General features: G+C 48.2%; 4 protein-coding genes across 15 annotated transcripts in view; 1 reads left to right on the top strand and 3 right to left on the bottom strand.

The window, feature by feature from the left end:
* Window positions 1–25,505, bottom strand: part of LOC119453871 (zinc finger protein 675-like) — a 2,199,134-nt gene that overhangs the window by 836,086 nt on the left and 1,337,543 nt on the right. The window lies entirely within an intron of this gene.
* Window positions 1–25,505, bottom strand: part of LOC119454549 (gastrula zinc finger protein XlCGF57.1-like) — a 1,708,166-nt gene that overhangs the window by 708,999 nt on the left and 973,662 nt on the right. The gene's annotated exons all lie outside the window — the stretch shown is intronic.
* Window positions 1–25,505, top strand: part of LOC119453877 (gastrula zinc finger protein XlCGF8.2DB) — a 439,553-nt gene that overhangs the window by 1,521 nt on the left and 412,527 nt on the right. Inside the window, exon 1 of one of the 8 annotated variants that reach the window (XM_049666988.1) lies at window positions 17,555–17,749. The exons of the other annotated variants lie outside the window; for them this stretch is intronic. The gene's annotated coding sequence lies outside the window, so the exon portion shown is untranslated. Of the gene's footprint in view, window positions 1–17,554; window positions 17,750–25,505 lie in introns of those variants that run through there. 8 annotated transcript variants of the gene reach the window in all.
* Window positions 1–25,505, bottom strand: part of LOC125945267 (uncharacterized) — a 329,028-nt gene that overhangs the window by 56,186 nt on the left and 247,337 nt on the right. The window lies entirely within an intron of this gene.

Below are 25,505 nucleotides of genomic sequence, written 5' to 3'. Positions count from 1 at the left end.
TCGTGCATCGCCTACAAGTCGCACCGCACGCGTGCGACGGCTTTGAGCGACGTCTTCCCGGTGTTGCCGGTATGAGGGCAGCAAATACGCGCCGAAACTCGCTTGACGCATGCTTTATTATTTTCTGTGGATGTGTTTTACTGCAAAGAGCAGCATAAATATTTCTGAAGATCTTGCATTAGGTTCTTATCCTAGCACGGATCAAAATTTAGTCGTTTGCTCGTTCTGTGCGACAGTCAGTACTTGACTCATGTACATCCTCTTCTGGCTTCGCACTATTGGCTAGTCGCTCATAGCCCTTTCGGGCAACGAGCGACGAATTCTAGATTTCCGGAGCCGAGCTATCGAGCAACAAGAACGAGCGATCTGTGTGCACGATGGCCTGTTTTGGCGCTCGAAGCGGTCGCTCGTTACCATTGCACACAAAATCGCTCTCATGCGGTTTGGGCTTAATTGGAGATTGCAGATCGCCTTTGTCCTGCAGTGGACATAAATGTAGGCTGATGATGATGATGATTGGTTTGCTAAAGGCGTGCTGTTTCTTCTAATACTTGTGTTGCTCCAGTGAAGGTGGATTTAATTAATGGTGGCTTGAGTGATGTATGACATCCTATCACTATCGTGCTATAATGGTGGCACGGCTTGTTCACAGGTTTCAGCTATGAAGGCAGGCCATTTAAATGTTGGAAGTTCCCGCAATGTGTTAAACTCGCATATGAAATTGTGTAGGCCAAAACACTTATATTCTATTGCACTTGACGCCTGGTGCCATCATGAAAGACAAAGTGGAAGACTAATCCAGAAGATTTGTTTCCAGCTGTCCCGAGACAATAAATTGTGGAGAAAGAATTGTGTTGCGAACTGCTAGCAACAGTTCTCAGCTGTGAGCCGTTTTTTCTATGGGACCACGGTTGTTCATCAGCTTCCTTTGCATGAGGGGCACTATCACTTGCCAATTGCATCCTCAGCGTCTGGCTTAGACATAAGACTGTGTCTGTTTGTACGATGCAACGGCTGCGCCCTGAGCGATGCGTGTGAGTGCTTTCTGCAAAAGCTTTGGTTTAGGTTAGGTCTCGTACACGGGGAATGTCAGTCGGCCGAAACAAGGGCTTAAATTGCCTCAACCACATCAGAAAGAGCTCTGTAGGTATGCTTAAATGTCTCGGTATTTGTCTAAGTTGTGATCAGCACCTGTTGGTATATTTTTGGTATGGTGTTATATTCTTGCAGCTTCACCACTTGCCATGGGCTTTATGTGTAGTAGTGTGGTGTACTCTGTACATTTCTTTATGGCATGGATGTGTGGCTGCAGTGAAATAATTTGAAGTGGACATCTTTCTTTGGCTCTTCCGACTGTTTTCGTTGCTAGTTGCAGGTCAGTGATGGTGGTAGGACTCGGCAAGGAAACATTTGTTTGCTCTCTTTTGTTCTTTCGTTCACTTGTTCTTTTGTTCGTTCACTCACACTTTCGTAGTTTGGGCTATTCGATTACATTGACAATCATTATGTATGGTTCCTGCACAATTTTTTATTGCGATATTAATTATATGGACACTTCAAGCGGATTTCTGGCGTCGGCTTCGCCGTGAGGTTCCGTATAAAGTTCAAGGACGATACAGTCGTCGCCGTGCGCCCTATGCGCGAGTGAAAGCACGCGGGGGACACGCGCTATCACGGAGAGTGAATGCACGGTGGAAAGCAAACGCGACTTCCGTCGCGCGAAAGGCAGTGGGGGTATGGGAGGGAGGCGGGGCGACGCTGTGCTGCGGCACCAAATGCGTATCTTGCAGCCGGGCGCAAGGAGAACTGGCCACTCAATCTCCCACGTGAAAGGAGGAAAGCGGGAAGGCAGTGTGGGAGGGAGTGGGGGGGCAGCTTCTACTCTGCCAACAAATGCGCTTGTACTTTGCCCAGCTGCAGCAGTTGCCCGCACCGTCTCTTAAAAGCGATCTCCACACAGCTCTGACCTTGGTATGCGCTGTGCATTCGCCACTCAGTTTCCATTGAAGTGATAGAGTGCACGAACCATCCCTCGCTGCGGCTGCTGCGCTTGCTGCCAGCGTTTTGACAGTGGTTGTCTGCAGTCACTGAGTGTGATCTATTCATGTTTGCTTGTGCGCGCTCACACCACGCTTGTTAATTCAGTTAGTAAGTGAATGTGTCCAAGTTTATGCAGTCGATAAAACTACTATCCCTACTCCGAATAGCTCTCTACTAATTTGCTATCGCAATTGATGCTTCGCCTTTCGGGCGAAACTGCAACATTTTTTTCCACACAACTTCACGCTGTAATTTGATGAAGAGGCCAGTAACCTTACCAACGAGAGCTTAGGACTTGCACTCTTGCTTGTTAACATTGTGGAAATTTCATAGGTCAGAATGCATCCATCCATCGTTCCTTATTGCAGCAACCCGTTTCTCATTCTGTATTCATAACATGGTGTTCTTATGAATCTTAAAATCTATTTTTATCATAGCGAAATGCCTGAAGTCCACCGTCACCTTTTGTAAGCAGGGATTACGGCAAAATGACTGCAGCTGATATCAAAACGCCATAGGTGAACATTATGTACCCACATCATATGTGTTTGTCTCCTCTCCTCCAACCACTCCAACCGCACCAATGAAATCCTGTGAAATTTTTCTATATTACTGTGTCTTATCATTGTTTGTTAAGCTAATTTTGTCACAACAGTTCATCTGATTGCCTCCACGTAGGTGAAGTTTTCGTACCTTCCCAGTATCTTGTCAAACCATATTGGTCTTTCCATTTTGTACACTGGCTGCAATGCTTGCAATCTTGAATTCTTACAGTGCTTCCAATCTTGGATGTGGTCATTCCAGATTCTCTATCCTATTAATTCTAGGTATTCTCCTCAGCGTCCTCATTCAGTCTTTTACATCTTTTTGAATTCTAGAATAGTTAACACTCATTTGTCTTGTATACACATTCTTCATCTTCACTTTGGGAACCTACAAGTAAATGCTTTTATGCTTTCCTTGTCTTCATTGTCTCATTTCTTCGTGTTGTTGTTACAAATACTTGAGCCTCTTGGTTCCCCCGATTCATCTCGCTCACTGACTGCAAAGGTCTCGACGTTGGTCGCCTTGATGCCTCAAGGTAGCACACAAGGGTCTGTTGGCCACTTGCCTGCTTCTGAGATTACGTGCTACGTACAGTGCAGTCCACTTATAATGATACCACATATAACAATGAGTTGATTTAGAGTATCCACTTGTGCATTAGGGATATGAGAAAAAGCCCATGTATATAACGATATGTTTTGACCGCATGTCAGATACAATGATTAAAGTTTTGCCTTCTGGATGGCATTTTCAAAGCAGATTGAGCTTGACATTTTTGTTAGACTGACCGCGAGCACTTATGCTCGTCGGTGGTTATTCAATGCAGTGAACCAATGTTGCCCACCGAGCTTTGCCGGGCCACTGAGCCTAGCGGGCCAACGAAGAATATGGCTGGAGTGACGTCACATGATCATCACACCCCCATACCCCCAGTTTGTTTGTCCACGCAAACAACACAAACAAAAAGTGCCTGTTAACCAGGCGAGTAACCGTCCGGCGGCCTCCGCTGTCGAGTACTCCGCCTGGGCCACGGAGCTAGAAACCTTTAGGAGTGGAAACTCCGCAAGTTGTGGCGACCAGAAATTGTCACAAGCCTGTGGAGCCACTATCTTGCTGGCGGCAAAGAAAGAAATTATTGCCGTCTTGGTTGCCAAGGCAACTGGCCACGTGTGTTGCTCCCGTTCGCGGCCGCGCGCGTTCTCCCGTTCGGCCACGCGCCTCCCAAGTTCTACTGAGGACACTGCCGCGTCCCACCTGCATCCCATCTTAGGCTAGCAAATTCCGAACAAGGGTGCACTGCACATATCAGCACTGTTAGTATTACGGCCCTCGAACAGACACTGACAAGAACAGTTGTTGTTTGACTTGAAGGCTCACAAAAACAATGTTGTGGTGTGCACGCTGAAGCAAACGCCGAACGCCCGTGTCGTCTGCTTTGAGTGGGAGACACGGACGTCGCCGAAGAGAACGCGCCCGAGCAGCCTGCCGGGCTCCTGCTTTTTTTTTCGCTGCTGCTTGCATGATGTGCCGCAAAGCGTCGCCACTGCATGCGCCCCCATCGGCGCATACTAATGTGACGTTATCTGGTCGCACACGAGCACCCGCGCTGACAGGAGTTTCTACTCCTAAATAATCTTCCTCCGTGGCCTGGGCACAGGTGTTGACGATCCGGGTGTGTCAACGCCGGGTGCTCCCTGAGCCAGTCTCGCTCTGTCCGGAGGGTCAGCAGTGACCGGCCTTGAGAATGGCGCCGATCTTGGTCGTCACCCAACGGGTGCCACACAACTGGCGATGCTTGCCGCCACTGGTGTTTCACTGGCAGCGACCGGTGTTGCCGTTATACCCCCTGCGGGCTGGACTTCTGAAGTGGCGCCCGAGGTTGCAGACTGGGTGACGGAGGCAAGGCCGAACATAATTGGCGTGCTGGTGCCACGTGTTTCCATCCGGCATGCGGACGAGCAGCGATGAGGCGCTGGCAGGAGATAGCACCTGTCAGGCGGACCAGGACGGACGTTCCTGGTGAAGACCAGAGCTCCCGACTCCGGCAAAGGCCTTGGACGGCACCCTTGGTCAGTAGCCAGCTTCAGCTGTTTTAGGAGCGCTGTGGACCAGAGGTCTGGATGCAGAACATCCAAGGGTGTCTTGACCATCCGGCCCAACAGGAGCTCACAGGGGGCATGGCCAGTGCCATCGTGGGGCGTGGTCCGGTACTGAAACAGTACCCGGGCAACCTGACGTACGGAAATCTCCAGCCTTACTCTTCTTGAACTTGTCCTTGATTGTCTGCACTACCCACTCGGCTGCACCGTTTGAAGCAGGGTGCTATGGCAGAACCATCCGGCAGATTCTATTCTTCGTCTGCCAGGCCAGGTACTCAGTTCTGGCGAAAGCGGGGCCATTTTGAGGCACGATGATTTCTGGCAACCCCTGGGTGGCGAAGACATGTTGCAGTGCCGCAATGGTCGCGCCTGCTGAAGGAGTGGTGACAGGTAGGACCTCCACCCACTTCGAAAAGGCATCCACCACTACCAGGAAGTAATGGCCCTTGAAGGCGCCCCCAAACAAAATCCACATGCAAGTGGGACCAGGGTCTTCGTGGGCGGGATCTCCACATGACGTGAGCCCCGCTGGTGCTCCTGGCAGACTTGGCAGCTCAGCACCATTTGAGTGATGTCCTGATCCAGGTCAGGCCACCAAATGTGGGACCGGGCGACCATCTTTGTCTTTCCCACAGCAGGATGACCCGCGTGCAGCAACTGCAGGACTCTGGGCCGGAGACTTTGTGGGATCACCACCTTGGAACCCCACGGTAGGCAGCCCTGCTGCAGGCTCAGCTCTGCAGCCTTGTGGCTGTAAGCCTGCTGCACCAACTTCTCCCCTCAGGACACCGCCTTGACCCCGCAGGGGCGTCTGCGACAGCAGGCATTTGGTGTGTTGCGACACCACATACCCGTGCACACGAGGGTTGGTCCCTCCCGCGTCTAACTGTGCATGGCTTAGCCGTGTTCAGGGAAAAGAGGATCCTGGGGGTTGCGCCAATGCTGAGTGCTTGGACCTTTATGGCCCCTCGGCGGAGGCAACATACCCCTTTGGCCTCGGCTTCACGTAGACGGCACCCCTGGACTGACCCACCCGGGGGAAATCGGTAGTTACCTTTTCCTGTCCCCCTCTCCAATCTGCGTCTTTCTCTCTTTCAATCTTTCCTGTCTTCTCCTTTCTTCTATTTACTTCCGACTTTCCAGGCAGCGAGGGTTAACCTTGTGTGGTGCAACCAACCTAGGCTGTACATATTTGGTTATAGCGGCAACATACAGTTGGCATCTGCGTGACTTGCTTCCTATACGTCCTGCGGCGTCCCTTTGTGGGTGGCTGGCGTTTCTGCTGAAATTTAGATATACCTATGGATCATGCTTTCCCCAACTCCCTGATCGCCCCCAGAAACGGGGGCGCACCGAAGATGTTTTTCAAGTTTTTTCACGAAATAGAGAATTTCCCGCGCTACCATGTAGTACACAGTGAAATACCAGAGAAGACTGTGAGGATTATCTCACCGTTCCTCGTTTCCAAATGTATGACAGAAGCTATAGGCGCAGGCTACAAAGCAACTAAGTTGGCCAGCGGTGACCTCCTCTTGGAGCTCCGCGATAAAAAACAGTATGAAAAGCTGCCTAAACTAGTCTCTTTCGGACAAATCCCAGTTACGGTCACCCCTCACTGACCATAATCCATCCGCGGTGTAATCTCAGACGATGACATGATGGAAGAGGAAGAACTTTTGGAAGGACTCAAAGAACAGAACATGGTTGACGTAAAACGAATTAAGATGAGGCGCAATGGAAAAGTAATTCAAACGAAACATGTTATTCTTACCTTTGGTTCTAGTGTGCTACCCGAGACCATTGAGGCTGGGTATGTCAAGATCCGTGTCAGGCCATACGTGACTAACCCGCTCCACTGTTTTAAGTGCCAGCGATTCGGGCACAGTTCACAGAACTGCCGAGGCCGTCAGACTTGTGCAAAATGCAGTGCCAATGAACACATTTCTGAAACGTCAAAACACTCTCCACTGCGTGAACTGTGATGGGGAGCTCGCCGCATATTCGCGGTCCTGCCCATCCTGGAAGAAAGAAAAAAAAAATTGTCACAGTCAAAGTCAAAGAAAATATTTCGTTTAAAGAGGCACGCAGGCAGGTGTCATACCTGCCAAAGAACACCTTTGCCGAAGTGTCACGTCGGGGGACAGCGTCGCAACGGCTTCCGGCAGCTGTCCGGCCCATACACAGTGAGCCGGCAGTGACGCCATCTGACCCCCGGCGGCTGCAGCTAGTGCTGCTCTGCCAACTCATAAGAAGGGGCCATCGACCTCCGGGATAGTGGCTTCAAGGGTCTCGTCCCTCGAGACGAGGCCTTCCCGTCAAACCAACCACTCACAAGAGTGTGTGTCCAGCGCCTCACAAGAGGTGATGGACGCAACAACCGGCCAGCCGGCGCCGCCAGCGCCTCAGGAGCGGCGAGAACCTCGCGATCACTCCAAAAAAGAAAAAGCCCGCATCAAAGGCCCCACAAGGGCTCTGTAGGTCAAGTTAGTCTCTTTTAAACACACAGCACAAAAAACACTTTCAACATGAATACTCAAATAATACAGTGGAACATCGGAGCACTCCTACACAACCTCGATGACGTCAAAGAAATGCTACACAAGTTTAATCCGAAGGTTCTGTGTGTTAAGGAGACACACCTTATATCTACACAATGCAACTTTCTCCAGCAATATGCCATCTTTCGCAAAGACCGCGATAACAGTGTCATCTGGTGGTGTTGCTATCGTAGTTGACAGAGGTGCTGCCTGTTGAGAACTGAAACTTCGTACGCCCCTAGAGGCAGTTGCTGTCTGAGGGGTATTGTTTGACAGGCTAGTCACTGTTAGCTCTATATACATCCCTCCTAATTATCAACTTAATAAAACTGAGTTTCAAAACTACATAGATGAACTTCCGGCATCATACATAGTTGTCGGAGATTTAGACGCACATAACACATTGTGGGGAGACTCGTTGCGATGCGAGAGGTTGCCTAATTGAAAACTTTCTCTTTTCTTCAGGAGCATGTTTAGTTAATAAGAGCCAATGTACTACAGCATGGCGCACAACACATACTCCTCCATAGATTTAAGTATCATGTCGAGTACACTAATTCCATACCTGGAGTGGTCCATTCTCATGAACCCTTTTGGGAGCGACCACTTCCAAATCATGTTAAACCTGACAAACTAAGTTGTATGTTCCCCACACATTCCCCGATGGAAGGTTGACTCGGCTAACTGGGAAGGTTTCCAAGAACAAACGTATTTAACAGGGATGATATTGCCTCTTTAAATATATACGATGCTGCAGCGTATATAATGGGCTTTATAATTGAGACTGCCACAACATGCATCCGTCAAACTAACGGACTGGCTAACAAACGTATCTCATGGTGGAATGAAGAATGCAAGGAAGCACGAAAAAATCAAAACAAAGCTTGGGGACGACTTCGCGACTCTCCAACCGCTGAAACCTTGATTAGTTTCAAACAAATAAAAGTCCCAGGGTAGAAGAACATGTCGACGTGCTAAAAGGGAGAGTTGGGAAAAGTACATCTCCAGTATAAATTCTTACACGGATGGAGCGAAAGTGTGGAATCGAGTAAATAAATTAAAAGGCCGGGAGGTACACCCACTCCCCTTACTCAAGTACTCAAGGAGAGAGCCTGGAAGATCAGGCAGGTTGTCTGGGTGAACACTTTGAATATATCTCCAGTGCGTCCCACTACACACAAGCATTTCTGAGGTTCAAAGAACGCGAAGAGCGACAGCTCCTTAAACGTAAAGGTTTATCGAGTTAGGCCTACAACTATCCATTTACTTTAACTGAACTTAAGGCATCCCTCGCTTGCTGCAATAACTCGGCGCCAGGCGGTGATCGTGTCATATGAAATGATTAAGTACCTACATCCTAAAACTCTGAAAACACTCCTGTATCTTTTCAATGCCATGTGGGCGAAAGGGTATATCCCGTCCTCATGGAAGGAAGCTATAGTCATTCCCGTGCTTAAACAAGGCAAAGACCCATCCCTAGCCAGCAGTTACAGGCCAATAGTGGTGCCTGTGCAACAAGCTGCCTGTGCAAACTATTCGAAAAAATTATAAACAGGCGCTTAATCTGTTTCCTTGAAAATAACAAACCACTAGACCCCTTGCAATGTGGTTTCAGGGAAGCTATGTCCATAACAGACCACCTTGTTCGCATTGAGTCGTGTATTAGAGATGCTTTTATACATAAGCAGTTCTGCCTCTCAGTGTTTCTTGACCTAGAAAAAGCTTACGACATGACATGGCGCTACGGCATTCTCCGAGATCTTTTGGCGATGGGTGTCCGTGGCAAAATGTTAAACACTATCAAAGGTTGCCTATCTAATCGCACATTCTGCGTCAGAGTGGGTAACGCTTTGTCTAAGTCATTCACCCAAGAGACCAGTGTACCACAGGGAGGCGTGCTTAGTTGCACACTATTTATTGTAAAAATGAATTCCCTGTACACAGTCATTCCACGCACATTCCGTTCATGTCAACGATGTGCGAATAGCTTTCAAGTCATGCAATATCGCCATCTGCGAACAAGTGCAGCTTGTAATAAACAAATTGTCCAAATGGGCGATGAAAATGGTTTTAAAGTAAATGCCCAGAAGAGCACTTGCGTACTCTTTACTAACAAGAGAGGCGTAACGCCAGTCGCAAGTATTGGAATCAAAGGAGATGCGCTCTCTGTGAGCAGCGACCACAAGTTTTTGGGAATCATTTTAGATTCTAAACTCACATTTATTTCTCATCTTAAGCACCTGAGGGCGAAATGCCTGAAGACAATGTGCCTTTTGAAGCTTCTGTCGCATACGACTTGGGGTAGTGATCGAAAGTGTTTGCTTAACTTGTATAAAAGTATTTTCCTCTCATGCCTTGATTACGGGTCTATAATTTATAATTCTGCAACGCCAAGTGCATTAAAAATAGTAGACCCTGTTCACCATTTGGGTATCCGTCTCGCGACTGGTGCTTTCAGGACAAGTCCAATTTAGAGCCTCTACGTAGAGTCGAATCAGTGGTCACTTCATCTGCAGCGCTCATACAGCAGTTTTACATACTTTTTGAAAGTACAAGCAAATATTGAACATCCTTCTTATTCAACAATAAACGATGTGACCGCTGCCACACTCTTCCATAACCGACCTGCCGCGAGAAAGCCATTCTCATTGCGTGTAAGAAACCTGAGTGAGGAAATGGGTCTTCCTATTCTTGAACAGTCCCCTATGGCTCCAGCGGAACTGTTACCTTCGTGGCAGCGGCAGCACATAGATTGTGACACATCATTTATAGAGTCGCGAAACACGTGCCAGAGGCACATATTAAAATGAATTTCCTAGAACTACAATCTAAATACTCGTGTACAGAGTTTTACACAGACGCTTCCAAGTCATATGCCGGGGTATCTTATGCAGCCATCGATCCATCTTTTTCGGAATCTGGTGTACTGCACCCGGAGACAAGTATCTTTACGGCTGAGGCCTATGCACTATTATCGGCTGTGAAGTATATAATGAAATCAAAACTTCAGAAGACTATCATATTTACAGACTCCCAAAGTGTCGTGAAAGCATTGAAGTCACTCTGTAAACACAAAAACCCTGTACTTAATGAGCTCTATTCCATTCTGTGTAAAGCGTATATATCTAACCAGCATGTGATTATATGCTGGGTGCCGGGCCATAGAGGCATTGAGGGTAATGTTCGAGTAGACCAAATGGCCACATCAGTTACATTTCAGGCGTTACATCTCCCTACAGCTGCTGTTTCTGCAACAGATTTGAAGCCTTTCCTGTGAAAGAAACTGCGAAGCCACTGGCAACATTTGTGGGATGCGTAAAGAAATAATGAGCTTCACTTGATAAAACCACAGTTAGGTTTCTGGTCCCCCGTAACGAAAACACGAAGAACTGATGTCCTGTTCTGTCGTCTAAGAATAGGACATACATATGGCACCCACAATTTTTTGCTTACTGGTGATGAACCACCAACCTCTGTTGGATGTGGTGAGAGGCTGACCGTCCTCCATGTCCTCGTGGAGTGTCGGGAAGCCGAAACAGAAAGAAGTATTTCCCTCAAGCGTACTGGTATCATGTCCCTCTTCATCCCATCATGTTTCTTGGTGAAGAACCGCTTTTTAACGCCAAAGCAGTCGTCGATTTCTTGAACGATGTGGTCCTGCATGTTATTAGCCCAATAAGTTCGTAGCGCATCCTCTCTCCAGAGGATGCCGCTGTGATAGTAGTTTTTATAGCACATGCCTCCAGGCCCTTGTGGTTCAAGGGCTCTGTTTAGTCAGTAGTGCTTCTTGCCAATTACTGCATGTTAAATATTTTAAATATTGTGTCATTCTTTCTCAATGCATTCTTCATTTCATAGTACACCTCATTAGCCCTTGCCATGATTTTAGTACATGGATGTTTTACGCACTTTACAGCAATTATTTTAGGCCCCTTTACAGCTACGCTTCATCTACTTCTCAGAATTCATTGCTCCACTGAACACTCACAAACACTGGCATCGTGCTCTTTGGCCATAACTGGCCCTTGCGCCATAAAACACCACACATCATCATCATCACACCGCCTTGACCACCTGGGACAGGATTGGGTCCAGGCGGGTCGCCTGCGACACTGCGGATCTGGAGAGTACTTCCGGGTACGCGGTGCTCCAGCATGAACGGTTTGGCAGGCCCCAGGTCCTTTCCCGGATGGTAAACCAGCTGGTAGCTGTAGGCCGCAAGTCTCAAGGCCCAGCGTACCACTCGAGGTGATGCCTGCATGGGAACAGCCTTGTTCGGCTCCAGCAGACCCAGCAGTGGCTTGTGGTCCGTGACCACCTCAAATTTCCTGCACCACAGGTACTGGTAAAAACGCTCTACGCCGAACACGAGGGCCAGGCCTTCCTTATCCAGCTGGCTGTAACGTTGCTTTGCAGCATGAAGCCGACAGGAAGCAAATGACACGGCATTCCTGGCTATCCTTGTCCCGGTGCGCCAGCACGGCTCCCACGCCGTACGGCGAAGCATCTACTGTAAGGACGACAGGCTTGTCCGGATCGAAATGTACCAGCACTGGAGCCTTGCTGATTAGCTTCTTGCTGGGCTGGAATGCCATGTCCAGCTGCTTCTTCCAGGCCCACTGCTGACCATCTCGAAGCAGAAGATGGAGGGGCTGTAGATGCGCCGACAGGTTCGGCAGGAAACTCCTGTAGAAGTTGATGAGGCCAAGGTAGCTCTGAAGCTGCTTCTTGTTGTGGGGCTTTGGCGCCTTGAGCACAGCATCAACATTGTGGGGGGCCGGGAAAAGGTCGGCCTGGGAAATGACGTGTCCCAGGTACTCAATGCTGGGGGCCAGGTAAACGCACTTGTCCAGCTTGAGCTTGGGACCGGCGTCCTGCAATCGTGCCAGGATGTTGTGCAGGTTCTGCAGGTGGTCCCCGTCATTGGTGCCAGTAACCAGGATGTCGTCCAAGTACACCGTGCCTCATGCCCCTGAAGAGGTTGTCCATCTCCCTCTGAAAAATGGCTGGGGCTGAGGCCATGCCAAATAGTAAGCGCGTGTACTGGAAGAGCCGCAAGGTTGTCGATATCGTGACATACTTTCGGGAGGCATCCTGGAGGCATCCTGGAGCACCAGCTGCTGGTAAGCGTCCTTGAGGTCGAGCTTTGTGAACTTCTGTGCCCCGGACAACGCCGACCAAAGATCTTCAATCCGGGGCAGAGGGTACTTCTCGACGGTAGCGACGGGGTTGATGGTAACCTTGAAATCCCCGCAGATCTTGACACTGCCGTCTCGCTTGATGACTGGAACTAGGGGAGCGGCCCACTCGGACATCTTGACGGACACCAGGATGACCTCTCACTGTAACCGTTGCAGCTCCCGGGTGACCCCATCCTTCACAGTGAACGGCAGTGGGCGAGGCTCACCACACTGTAGGCGAGACCACAGTGTGGTAAGCAGCTCACTCAGTGGGCTTCTTCGATTTTCGGAGTTCTGGCAGCCCGCTGGCAGCCAGACGGCAGCCACCTAGTTCCGGTTATGATAGGAAGTCACGTGAGCTGGAATCCCAAGACAACCCGGAGCTGCCCGAAGTTTGCAAAATCGAACGCCGGGACAGCGCTGGCCGCGGGATAAATGTAAACAAGCTACCAACATGGCAGCGACCGGCGTCGGCGGCGCGCGCGCGGCGTAGTCGGCCCATTTCTGCGTTGCCACCGTGAAAATATACAGCTGTGTTCGGGAAAACCATCACTTTTGCGAGATTTCGCGCGACTGGGCATCTCAATTTGCACAGCGTGACAAACGGCCTTCGACGAGTCCGATGCCAAGACGCAAAATCGCACGTAAATAATTGCGAAAAAGCGATCGCTCGGGGATGCCTCGAGGAGGTCGGCCACCGGCGACATTTGAAGTCATTTGACAAGACACGAAAAAGCGGGTACGTCATTACGCGTAAAATTTCGTGCCGATCGACATGCTTGAATTTGATTTCAGAAAGTTTGTTTCGGTTGATAGTGCTCCTTTCAATTCAGCTCCTGTGCTGAAGGAGCTGGAGCTGCGGCTGGCGCATGAAAATGCACGCCACCTGTGACCATCGAAAAGCTTTATCATGAGAGCAATAATTAACCTAATATACGCGTGGCCACTACTCATCTCAGTGCATTCCTTTAACATCAACGGCAGTTTCGAGCTGCCACCCAAGCATACGACGGATAGACGGAGCGAACGTGGGCTAGCTGCGACGCCTTCGCTATATATCTGCAGAAAAATTATATCGCCGCATATACGCGAGCGATGTGAAAAGGGATACCACTAGAGAAAGATGAACCGAAAAGGCACCGCGATGTGTGGGAATTGAGCGTCTACAACTTCGCGAACAACTTGCGCGGAACACGATGAAAATACGATGCAAGCATCGACAGCGCCCACGGTGACAGCGCCGCGTGCGCTGTTTACGGCGGGGAAGAAGAATTCACGGCATACACACACACACACACATACACACACAAAAGAAAGTTTCAAATGGTTCGCCGCCGCTCGTATGGCACCGCCTCGCAAGGCGGAACGGTGCGTTAGAACCCTAGTAAGATAACGCTAGAAGCAACGCAATCAGCGATCCACGCACCGCGCCGTCGAGTACGGGAGACGAAGTCCGAAACCACAACAACCGGGGCGGCGCGCGCTCCACGCAAGCCAGTAGCGAGGTGAAAGTCCTCAAGCGCCCGCGCTGCAATCCGTCGAGTCCCCACAAAGATGGCGGCGAGCGCTCATCGCCTCTTTTTGTCGTCTGCTAGCCAGAGAACTTCCAGAGAGCAGCCAGAACACAATCGTCCTGGCAGGTTCTGGCAGCCCGCGGGTAGCCAGAACCGTCCAGCCCGAGTAAAACGAACGCGCGGCGGAAGTGCGTCACGCGGTCGGCGGAGCAACCCGAGAAAAAACGAAGGCGCGCTGGCTGGCTCTGGCAGCCCGCGGGTAGCCAGAAGTGGAAAATCGAAGAAGCCCAGTGTCTTGACATGCGGTGTGGCCGGCTTGAGGAGGTCGAGCAGGAGACTGAAGGCGTGGTTCCCGCAGCTAGCCAGGAAAATGTTCCACTGTTTCAGCGAAGTAACTCGCGGGAAGAAGTATCAGCTCATGCAGTCGACGATGTTGACGATTCTGAAAATGGAAAGTGCAGTGATCATGAAGGCTGAAGCCAGTGGCCATGCCGATCAATAGAAAAAACGTTAGGGACCCTTTTTCACCATAAGAAACTGTTTCAAAAAGGTGGGCTTTGTGTGCCAAGACGAAGCGCCTCCATGATAGTGAAATCCACGGTGGAAGCCGCTGACATTGCTGAGCTCTGTGAGAATGTCGCTTTTTCTAGCCTCTATATCGCTACGGATGATGAAACAGGTGGTGCTTCAATAGGGGAGTTTCTGAGTGCAGATAGTCCTGCCTTGTTCTGCAAAAAGATCTCCGACGTGGCAATAACTGTAATGACAGATGGCGGTGTTGTGCGGCGACAGCAGCAACAGTGATGCTGCTTGTCATGTTCTGTGGTTGTCATGTTCCCACAGAACATGACAAGACTCATGTTCCCATGGAACATGTCATTATTTCCAGCATGCAGTGGTTCCTATGCATAAGAGTTTGCAGCGAGTCCTTTGCACAACATCTATTTAATATTTAATCTCGAAATATTCATCCCAAGCCACTATTAACCCATACCTAACGCATACGCATCTACCCAAGAAAGTGGACATCGGGACAACTGCCGCTGAAGTGCAGTTGGTAGATCATCACTTGCGCAAGGGCGAAAGTGTAGATGCCACTCCCACTGGCAACAAGTTGTCCTATAATGCAAAGCATTATTAGGATTGTGCTGGTCTGGGCTGGTTTCTACATCATTAGGACAGGAACAAACAGGCTGGGTACCCTATGGCCCTACTGCCGACTGTTTAAGAAAGGCTTTTGGTGATCCTGACCAGAGGAAGGGCAGGATGCAACACACAGGACAAAGGACCTCATGCGAGCACAGCTGTCATACCCTATGTCCATGAGGTTTTGCATAGATTAAAAAAGGTCGCAGGTAAAATAGGCATACGCGTTTTGTTCAGCGCAAGGGACAAGCTGTTGGCGCCATGCCACAAAGTCAACAAGGAAGGCCCCATAAATGTAATCTGTGAGAGAAAAACAGAACACTTTACATTGACTGCGCATACGTAGTTGTTTATAAGATTCCGCTCGAATGCAAACGCTGCTACATTGGCCAAACAGGCCGATGTTTGAGTGACGGGCCGAGAGAGCATGCGTACTCACTGAAAGGGTCTGTACCCAGTCATTTAGCCCAGCCCTGCAAAGAATGCGGCTGCAAACCTCTCTTTGATAAAAGCACAATATTAGGTAGATATACAGACCAAAGAGCATGTGGGGTTTGCGAAGCGATTTGTATCCAATCACATGGAAACTCCTTCATCAGTGTACCTTCCGTTTTATTGCGTTACTGTGCGATTAACTATTTGTTAAAAAGGTTACAGCCTGCTATGACGACGCACCTGGTGTGATGATTTCATTCCTATCCCAGCACAGATACCGCGTTATTGTTCATCTGCTTTGAGCCTGTGTACTGTACATAGTATTGCATTCCCCGCAATAAACTAGTGGTTGTTAGTTCAGCACCTTGTTTGTCGTACTCACTTCGTCCCGTCCAAGCACTGTTTGTTCCCATCCTAATTATTAAGATCTATCGCCTAGTTGCTTTGCACATCTAGCCAGGTAGGTTCATAATAATTAAATTCATGTGTCTGATGGTGCTTCCGCTGTTAGGCCTAACTAGTGCTTGTTTGCAAGCTGCTGGCAACCGAAGTTATAGTTTCATATTGTTATAGTTTCAACTTGTTTTGGCTATCAGCCATGATAGGGTAATGAAACTTGCTTCACGAAACTCTCTATTAGACATGTTGTTAAGTGTATATTTGTTCGTTCCGAGTAATTTGCAAACTTCAAATTCCAAATTTTAACCGAAGCAAATATTGAATCGCATAATATCAGATTGAACAGTTGAAAATATTGAATATTCATTCAAGCCTAGTACAGTGAAATCCCGATATTTCGAATTGAAGGATAACTTAAACATCTCTTTTGGTCCCTGCAAGGTCCAGTGTATTGAATTGAGAAAAATACCCTTAAGTACAAACTTCGAAAAACCACTCATCGGTTATTTAGAACAACATCTTTCACTCCCATGCACCACTTTTTGACCAAACCCAAGCCAAAGGCGCAGGTTTGATTCATCGCTAGCTACCATATTGTTGCTTGGCATACAAATAACTAGAAAAGATGTGTGGGAAGCCAAGGCAGAACGGGAACAAGCAAAGCAGAGCATGCCCTCCTTTCCCATACAGCCTAAGAGGAGCAGGAAGGAGCCTTAAGCACACGCTTGATCACATTACTGTGCACTCACCTGCCCCCTCCCTTCTAGCACGTGTTCGATCACGTGTTCTCCAACATGGGCATGTGGTAGTATGGCACACGTCAAGCTACCATACTTCTTGGCTCACCCTCGCACGTTTTCCCTTGCACCCACAGCAATTGAGGCACAATGTTTGCTCGGATGGAGGAAAGATAAGGCTTTTTCAGTGCAAGCCCAGTGACAATTTTGGTGTTGCACGCTGTACCACACAATTGATCGGGTGCTATATTATAAAGGGGCTCTCCTTAGTTCGAACCCCGTTTTATCTGAATAAATTTCCAGTCCATTTTGGAGTTCGAAATAATGAAATTCTAATGTACAATTAAATGAATGTTCAGTGGCCTGGTAAGAGAATGAGAACTTAAGGTTCGCAGTAAGCCTCTAAATTTTGGGCAAGGGTACATTCACTTAGGCGAATTAGTCAGAGGTCGGGAGAAGGAAGTCTACAAAACAATCAGAGGTTGGATGGCATACTAAACAAATTATGCAGTCATTATTAGCATTGTGCTGCTCTTAAAACTAAAATTGTACAGTCATTTTGTTCTACCTGTTCTAATATATAGGTTAATATGACACAAGTTAACGAGGAGGCCTGAAAAGTTATAGACCAAACAAGGAGTGAAATCTGATAGGGGTAATGTTAAGGTGCACAAAGACAGCGTTGTGGATTAGGGTGGATTAGGGAGCAAACAGGAGTAGCCAATATTCAAGTTGAGGTTAACCCTTTCAGGGTCAAAGATGCAAATATCTAGCACTGCGAACAAGTCCCAAATGGTCGATGCCGTATATTTAAGGTGCCGTCTTTATGTTTAAAAAATGAGCCAATTTTTCAACTCTGTCACCAAGCAAGTACTGCCACCTTGTGTGGATACAAGAATTTTTTTTTTCGCTCCGCAGTCTAGGACTTTCATTCCACAGCTTCTTTACGCTGGCATTTCAGCGACCGCTCATGCATCCGCGTGCTTGGGAGCGTGGCGGTTAGCTTTGGTTTTGTCTCGCAGGCTGTTTCCATTCATTGTGCAAGTAAAAACGGATGTCTATCTGCTTTCTACTCTCTCGAAGGGTCACCACTAGATGCTCGTGGATTGCTCGCAGGTAGGTGCTGCTAGGTACTAGTGACGCCACGGTATACAAACAATGCTGCCATGCCTGTGTTTCTTATCTCAAGAGTCGTGAAAATTGATTGCCCCGTGTTCACAATGGGGATGAAGGATTACTGCAAGTTTCTGACTCGTTTGCTTTTTCTGAAGGGCACACAAACATTGGATTTTCTTGCGTGCGCCCATATACACGATTCGATTACGCTGTGGCTGTGCGCACTGGTTGCTGTGCTTGAAGTGAGTTGAGTGTTGATTCCTTTGATGATGACTACTGCCCAAGTGCACAATTGAAATATATCTATTTCAGTGGAACTTTTTTTAATTTTATAATTGTTTATATACAAACCCATCTGTATTCATGGGTATCCACAGGTAAACAATGCATGTTTACCTGTGGAAAATATTTTTTGTCACTGTTTTCAGTCTAAAAAAAGTTGTGGTAACAATTTTTCAATAAAGGCAAAGTCTGAGGATTTTAAATCCGCAATAAACAAGTTTGACCCGAATGGTTGCATTTTGCGAAAAATGTAGACCCTCAAAGGGGGGGGGGGGGTAAGAGGACAAAATTGTTCGTGCATTCATTCTTTAGAGATGATTCATGGCTTCAATGTCATTAGCAGTCTTATGATTCGCGCACAATCATATTTTTTTATCTGATTAATAATATGAAAAGCACACTTATCCAGTGGCACATACGTTTGACCCAAGTTGGCATCGAGGTTGTTCGTTCACTAGTCGTGGCACATGCGGCGGTCAGGCCTGCAAAGTGGCAGAGAGTGCTAAATATCTGGATCTGAACAGACTGCCACTGGAAATTTAACCTGGCAACATTTAACACATGAGCCCTCTCTATTGAAGCTAGCTTAGTGGGGCATCTTTGAGGTATTATCAGCCACTGCCCAAGATACCTTTGGCAGTAATGAGGTTAGCATAGCGTGAAGCTGACTAATGGCCACATCCTCTGTTGCAGAGGTCTTCCAGATAAGAGGGAATATACAGTAGTGTAGTGTAGAATGTACAGGTTGGACACGAAGAAGGCACCATGGCCACGGTTTATTTAGACCGACCAGCCATGGTGTCGCTGGATCTGGGGAACGACAGATACCGTGGCTGCTCAGGTCAAGTGCGCTAGCGTGTTCTTTTTCTCACGCTGCATGCATGTGAGCCATCTTCTTCACGGTCTCTGGAGGCAATAGTCGCACCGGTACAGGGGCCCCCTGCTAATGTGAAGCGTGAATAAAATATGTGCAAAAGGCGCGCATACAGAAACAACAGAGGCTGCAAGCCTATATACTCTCAGACGATGACATGATGGAAGAGGAAGAACTTTTGGAAGGACTCAAAGAACAGAACGTGGTTAACGTAAAACGAATTAAGATGAGGCGCGATGGAAAAGAAACTTAAACGAAACATGTTATTCTTACCTTTGGTTCTAGTGTGCTACCCAAGACCATTGAGGCTGGGTATGTCAAGATCCGTGTCAGGCCATACGTGCCTAACCCGCTCCACTGTTTTAAGTGCCAGCGATTCGGGCACAGTTCACAGAACTGCCGAGGCCGTCAGACTTGTGCAAAATGCAGTGCCAATGAACACATTTCTGAAACGTCAAAACACTCTCCACTGCGTGAACTGTGATGGGGAGCTCACTGCATATTCGTGGTCCTGCCCATCCTGGAAGAAAGAAAAAAAAATTGTCACAATCAAAGTCAAAGAAAATATTTCGTTCAAAGAGGCACGCAGGCAGGTGTCATACCTGCCAAAGAACACCTTTGCCGAAGTGTCACGTCGGGGGACAGCGTCGCAACGGCTTCCGGCGGCTGTCCGGCCCATACACAGTGAGCCGGCAGTGACGCCATCTGACCCCCGGCGGCTGCAGCTAGCGCTGCTCTGCCAACTCATAAGAAGGGGCCATCGACCTCCAGGATAGTGGCTTCAAGGGTCTCGTCCCTCGAGACGAGGCCTTCCCGTCAAACCAACCACTCACAAGAGCGTGTGTCCAGCGCCTCACAAGAGGTGATGGACACAACCGGCCAGACGGCGCCGCCAGCGCCTCAGGAGCGGCGAGAACCTCGCGATCACTCCAAAAAAGAAAAAGCCCGCATCAAAGGCCCCACAAGGGCTCTGTAGGTCAAGTTAGTCTCTTTTAAACACACAGCACAAAAAACACTTTCAACATAAATACTCAAATAGTACAGTGGGACATCGGAGGGACTCCTACACAACCTCGATGACGTCAAAGAAACCCTACACAAGCTTAATCCGAAGGTTCTGTGTGTTAAGGAGACACACCTTATATCTACACAATGCAACTTTCTCCAGCAATACGCCATCTTTCGCAAAGACCGCGATGACAGTGTCATCTGGTGGTGTTGCTATCGTAGTTGACAGAGGTGCTGCCTGTTGAGAACTGAAACTTCGTACACCCCTAGAGGCAGTTACTGTCCGAGGGGTATTGTTTGACAGGCTAGTTAGTCACTATTAGCTCTATATACATCTCTCCTAATTATCAACTTAATAAAACTGAGTTTCAAAACTACATAGATGAACTTCCGGCATCATACATAGTTGTCGGAGATTTAAACGCACATAACACATTGTGGGGAGACTCGTTGCAATGCGAGAGGTTGCCTAATTGAAAACTTTCTCTTTTCTTCAGGAGCATGTTTAGTTCATAAGAGCCAACGTACTACAGCATGGCGCACAACACATACTCCTCCATAGATTTAAGTATCATGTCGAGTACACTAATTCCATACCTGGAGTGGTCCATTCTCATGAACCCTTTTGGGAGCGACCACTTCCCAATCATGTTAAACCTGACAAACTAAGTTGTATGTTCCCCACACATTCCCCAATGGAAGGTTGACTCGGCTAACTGGGAAGGTTTCCAAGAACAGAGGCAAGAACAGAGGCTGCAAGCTTATATACTCGTACATGAGTGGCGATTCATAGCGTCCATTAACCCTTTGATGCCCAAAATTTATTTCAATAAGGAGCATCACAGGAACTTTAGCATGCATAAAGGACGAACAAAATATGCGAATTATGCTGTCAGAAAAAAATTATGTTTATTCATGGCTGCATAATGAGGTGTTGCTCCAGAGCAACGTTGGGCATTAGTGGTCCTACTTTACATAGAAGGCCTTGAAGCAGTTGCGGCTTGGAAGGAGGCATAGGTCACTATTTATTATTCCGCTACTATTTCACTATTATTTTATTATTAATATTTATGTTAATTATTATTATTATTATTATTATTATTATTTTATTATTATTTCTTATGCCATTATTATTCATTCCAGTCAATGTCATCAACTGAAAGGTCTTCTTTCCTCCTTGTTCTGCGAACGTTTTCTTTCTTTTTCTTGCGCTGAGCCACCAAGTCGCCACGAGAAGTTACCGGCAAAGCTGAATTCACATTAGCGCTTGACATTATAGTCATCCTCTACGCATGGCTCTTTATCGCGAAGATTGGTCACTATTTCTAGTGGAAACGCATGAATCAATTTTCGAGCATCTCTCGGATCATAGCCTGGGTCATCCGGTTGCTGTCGAAGTCAGCGTCGGACAATTCACTGTCCGGAAGAAAGATAAGCTCCTGAATTTCTTCATCAGTGAGCCACTTTTTTTTTCTTTTGACATCACCATGTATATATGAAAGACAAAAAATATGACCTTATGACGAACCCTTATTCTATTCGGTAGAATGAACACTCTAGCTATTGGTTTGCTTTACCTTCAGTGCAGCAAAAAACCGCCACAAACGATATCTCCCTACATGTGATCACGCCTCTGCATATGCCCGTTGTTGCTCCTGGGCAACACCACTTTTGGCGAGTAAAAGTTTGTTGTACAAATTGCGGCCACACCGTTTAGCCTCCTCATAAATGTCGTACAAGGCCTTATGAGCTATTCTAAGTATGGCAGTTGTCATAGTAGTGTCCTATACCGCCGTAGCTGAACAAATTTACTCGCGTGTGCGATCCTTGCGCTGGCACCTCTCGGAACAGTCAACAAAAACAACAACAAAGGAGCGGTGCTGCCATCTCTACGTATTTACTTTAAGCTCAAGATGCTCGGTAGTCTTGGTACATTCCATAGATGGCGCCAGCGGTATCGTTCAGCAGGGTGCGTTCAAGAAAAAAATTGTTTTTAGGCTGTTGCTCCTGGGCAACAGTGGGCACCAAAGGGTTAAGAAGTCCAAGTAAAATCTGTGATGCAGTGAAGGGCCCAAATAGCTCTCTCTGGTGGTCATGGCTGAGAGTGTCTGGACAGAGGGCGCATTGTCTTGTGCATTGAGGACGTCGTCTTGCGTTGTCAATGTCTGCGTGCCCAGTGCAGTGTAACTCGGCAAGCAGAGTTGATGCATATTGGCAGATTCTCGGCACGTGCCGAGAGTTTAGCCCGTTGAAGGGAACAACACTGAAGACGGTGTCGTTGAACGGCGTGCAACAATGGCAGTGGTGGAGAACTGCTAGTGTCGCTGTGACTTGTTGCCCTTGCTGATGCCTGCTGCATCACCATTTCAGGTGCGGGTACGGCTGTGCAGGGCGGTGTATGGTGACAACCAGCTAGACCTTGGTCTCGAAATGGCGTGGTCAGTCCGGCCGCTGCTTGTTTGTTGTGTAATTTGGCAGGGCTTTCGTCGGAGGGGCTACAGAAGGCAGACAATGTCGTCGTTGGTAGTATCGTGGTTATGCAGCCCGAGAAAGATCTACCAAACAGCACCGGCAGCGTAGGTTGTGAGCTATGCACAGCCACAGTGATGCCGTAGTGCAAAATCGCGACCAGCCACAGGTTCTCGTAGATGCCCGGGCCTGGTAGAAGTTGTGGCTCTGAAAGAAGACCAACTGGAAGCTCGCGACTTGCATGGAGATATCGCAAGTGTTGGTCGCTCACATAGATGACGTAGAAGGGATTCTCTAGCTGCAGAAACCAGGTGGCAGAGCTGCTCCTGCAAAGCTTCGGTAGGCTTTACGTCTGCAGAAGGTGCAAGCACACGACATCGGAAGAATCGCCTGCTGCTGCTTGTGGTGAAATCTCGAATGCCGATAGCATCAGGGTCATGGTGATCTCCTAAGGCATCGCGAAGGTTGTGCTTGCGGCGTTACCGTGCCTGCGAGAGTGAAATTTGCACTTAGTGGCGCCGGTGGGAGAGCCTCTGAATCGGTGATGAGTGAGGTGCCCCTGAACGGAAGGCGGATAGTTTGCGGGAACGTCCAAAGAAGGATAGTGGCGGATCATTGAAAAAACGAAAGCACTTGCCGTTGGCCCCGTGAATTCCTTGGAAAGAGTCTTCGCGCAGCTTCCTTTGAGATGAGGAGGAGACTTACGGACCGAGTAGAGGTTTGATGCTGGGGCAGGCACATGCTGACGATCGGCATGGGTGGACGCAGGCGATGTGGGACGACAAGACGTGGAATGAGCCTATGGTTCAAATGGCGAGAGCTGTTGTGACTGAGCACTCGAGGTGGCGTAGTGAGCAAGGACGGCTGCCCGCAAGTCCTTGTAGAAGTCTGGGCCGGGTGGTGGCAACCGGAGCCTTGAACGCAACCGGAGCATGGTACCTTGTTGATATGGAAGTGGCTGTCAAACTGGATGAACCAGATGTCTGGCATGTCGATGTAGAATTCCCGGACACCATACAACCATGGGACGTCTGTTGGACCGTACAAGTCCACATCACTCTCACCTTGACAGAGTCGCTGCGTTGAGGCTGGCATGGCTGGGTTCAGTCGTCCAGTGTCACCAATTTGTGGGAGGCAGCACAAAGAGGTAGTCGCCATGGCCATGGTTTATTTAGACCGGCCAGCCAAGGTGTCGCGAGATCTCAGGAGCGAGCGGCAGATACTGCAGCTGCTCAGGTCGAGTGTGTAAGCATGTTCTTTTTTTTTTGCGCTACATGCACGTGAGCAGTCTTCTTCTTCACCGGCTCTGGAGGCGATAGTTGTGCTGTTACAGTAGGATTTCTAATAGGCGACCCGTAAAACGAGCAATGGCAGGGAATTGTGGGGCACGCCGTCTGCTAGCGGCTTCCGGTTCGACGGATGACACGGCGGCATTGCCGGTGCACATGTTTTTTTATGCGGTTTCAACTGTCAGTCGTGTGAAGCTTTCTGTCCGCTTTGTCAACCAGCAATGTCGTACCATTTATGCAGCTAATTTCCAGGTTTCAGTTCACTCTGGGTGTGACGATGATGAGCCACGGAAGGCAAGGATGCACTTTTATTCATAAACAAACTCTGGTTTTCATTTTGGCAGCCTTTTTCGTTTCTGCCAGGCTTAGCTCTACATTTGCCGCTGCTTGGACGCACCATCACTGACTGCTCTGCCTGCGAGTCAGTCAGACAGATGAAAAAGCTATCTTTATTCGATAATTTATCAAGCGTATAGAAGCATTACTTAAAAAATCGGGTGCTGAGGCGATGGCTATAGCAGCCTGGTAAATACTGCCCTGTGATCGTCGCTGCAACCGAAATCGTCAGTAACGGCGCAGCTAGCGTAATTAGAAAATGAAGTGCTGAAAATGTTTGAAAACTCCGTGTCATCAACGGCATTTCTTGGTCGAAACTCGTGGTTCATTTGAAGTGGTACATAGGTAGAAGTATTCGCTTTTTTGTCAACAAGATGGGGAAATGGCCGTATCGCCGACATTATGCAGCTGCGCATTATCTCTATCTGTGTTCAAGGAACTAAGGTGGGCTGGTTGGTTACGAGTATTATGTATGTATCTCGCTGTGTCCCGTTTAAATTTGCGCCATAAAATCGTGTTTCATAATACCTCTATATGTGCATGCGAGTACTGAAATAGTTATTGTTGCTTGAGTCATTGTTAGAGAAAGAAATATCTTGGGGAATCATTCCGTGTTGGCCCTTACACAGCTCATCGCCGCCTGACAATTAAGTGCCACTGACATTCGTTTATTTTCTTTTTTGTTTGCTGATGGTTCAGTTTTAGAAGTGGCAGCCATGCCTCTGATGCTTGTGCACAGATGACTCAGCAAGGCACGCTGCAAGGCAGTAGTTACATGAGCCAATGGCTGAACAGCCGACCATGCTTTTTAGGCGCCTGCAACTGGGTAATCTTCGAGTGTGACAAAGCCGGACTGCAAGCGCATCAATAGGCTTCAACATCGAAGCGGCGGTGGCGGCTGTGCTTGCTCGAACCGGAAACAGCGAGCAGACGGCGCATCCCAGAATTCCTCGCTCTTTTACGGGTCACCTATTCATAAGGACATAGCAGGCAACATTGAATAATTCTGCAGTATTGACATGCGTGTAAATAGTTCATGTTTTTGGTCAACGTTTTTCACGTTTTTTAGTTACAGTGTTCTCACTCAGCTTAAGACACACCTTGCTGTATCGGAAGTTTCTCGTATCTTATCGCCTGTTCTCTCCGCTGTCTGTGTAGTACTGTGTGTTTATGAACTGTGTAGTACTTTCTGGAAGCCATGAAGGCACCAGCGATTACGCTGGAACCTTCTACGTGTCATGTATAAAAGTCTATGTTCCTGATCCGCAGATCAGATTTGGACGATTGATGAGTGTGCTCGCCGCTGTCATTGTGTCGAGTGTTACTTGTTTTGCTGGGCACAGGTTTGCCCAACGTGTTGTGCCAATGTGGTTGTTCACCGTCACTACAATGAGACAGTTCTAATAAAAGGGTAGCAGTCATCGTAATAAAACTAAATTGGAGACATAAATTACAGGTAGCACATCCAACCTCCAGTGATGATAATGGACAAATGGAG

This window comes from Dermacentor silvarum, chromosome 5 (genome assembly GCF_013339745.2).
Source record: "Dermacentor silvarum isolate Dsil-2018 chromosome 5, BIME_Dsil_1.4, whole genome shotgun sequence".
Lineage (NCBI taxonomy): Eukaryota > Metazoa > Arthropoda > Arachnida > Ixodida > Ixodidae > Dermacentor > Dermacentor silvarum.
This window is presented reverse-complemented; position numbering and strand designations above follow the sequence as displayed.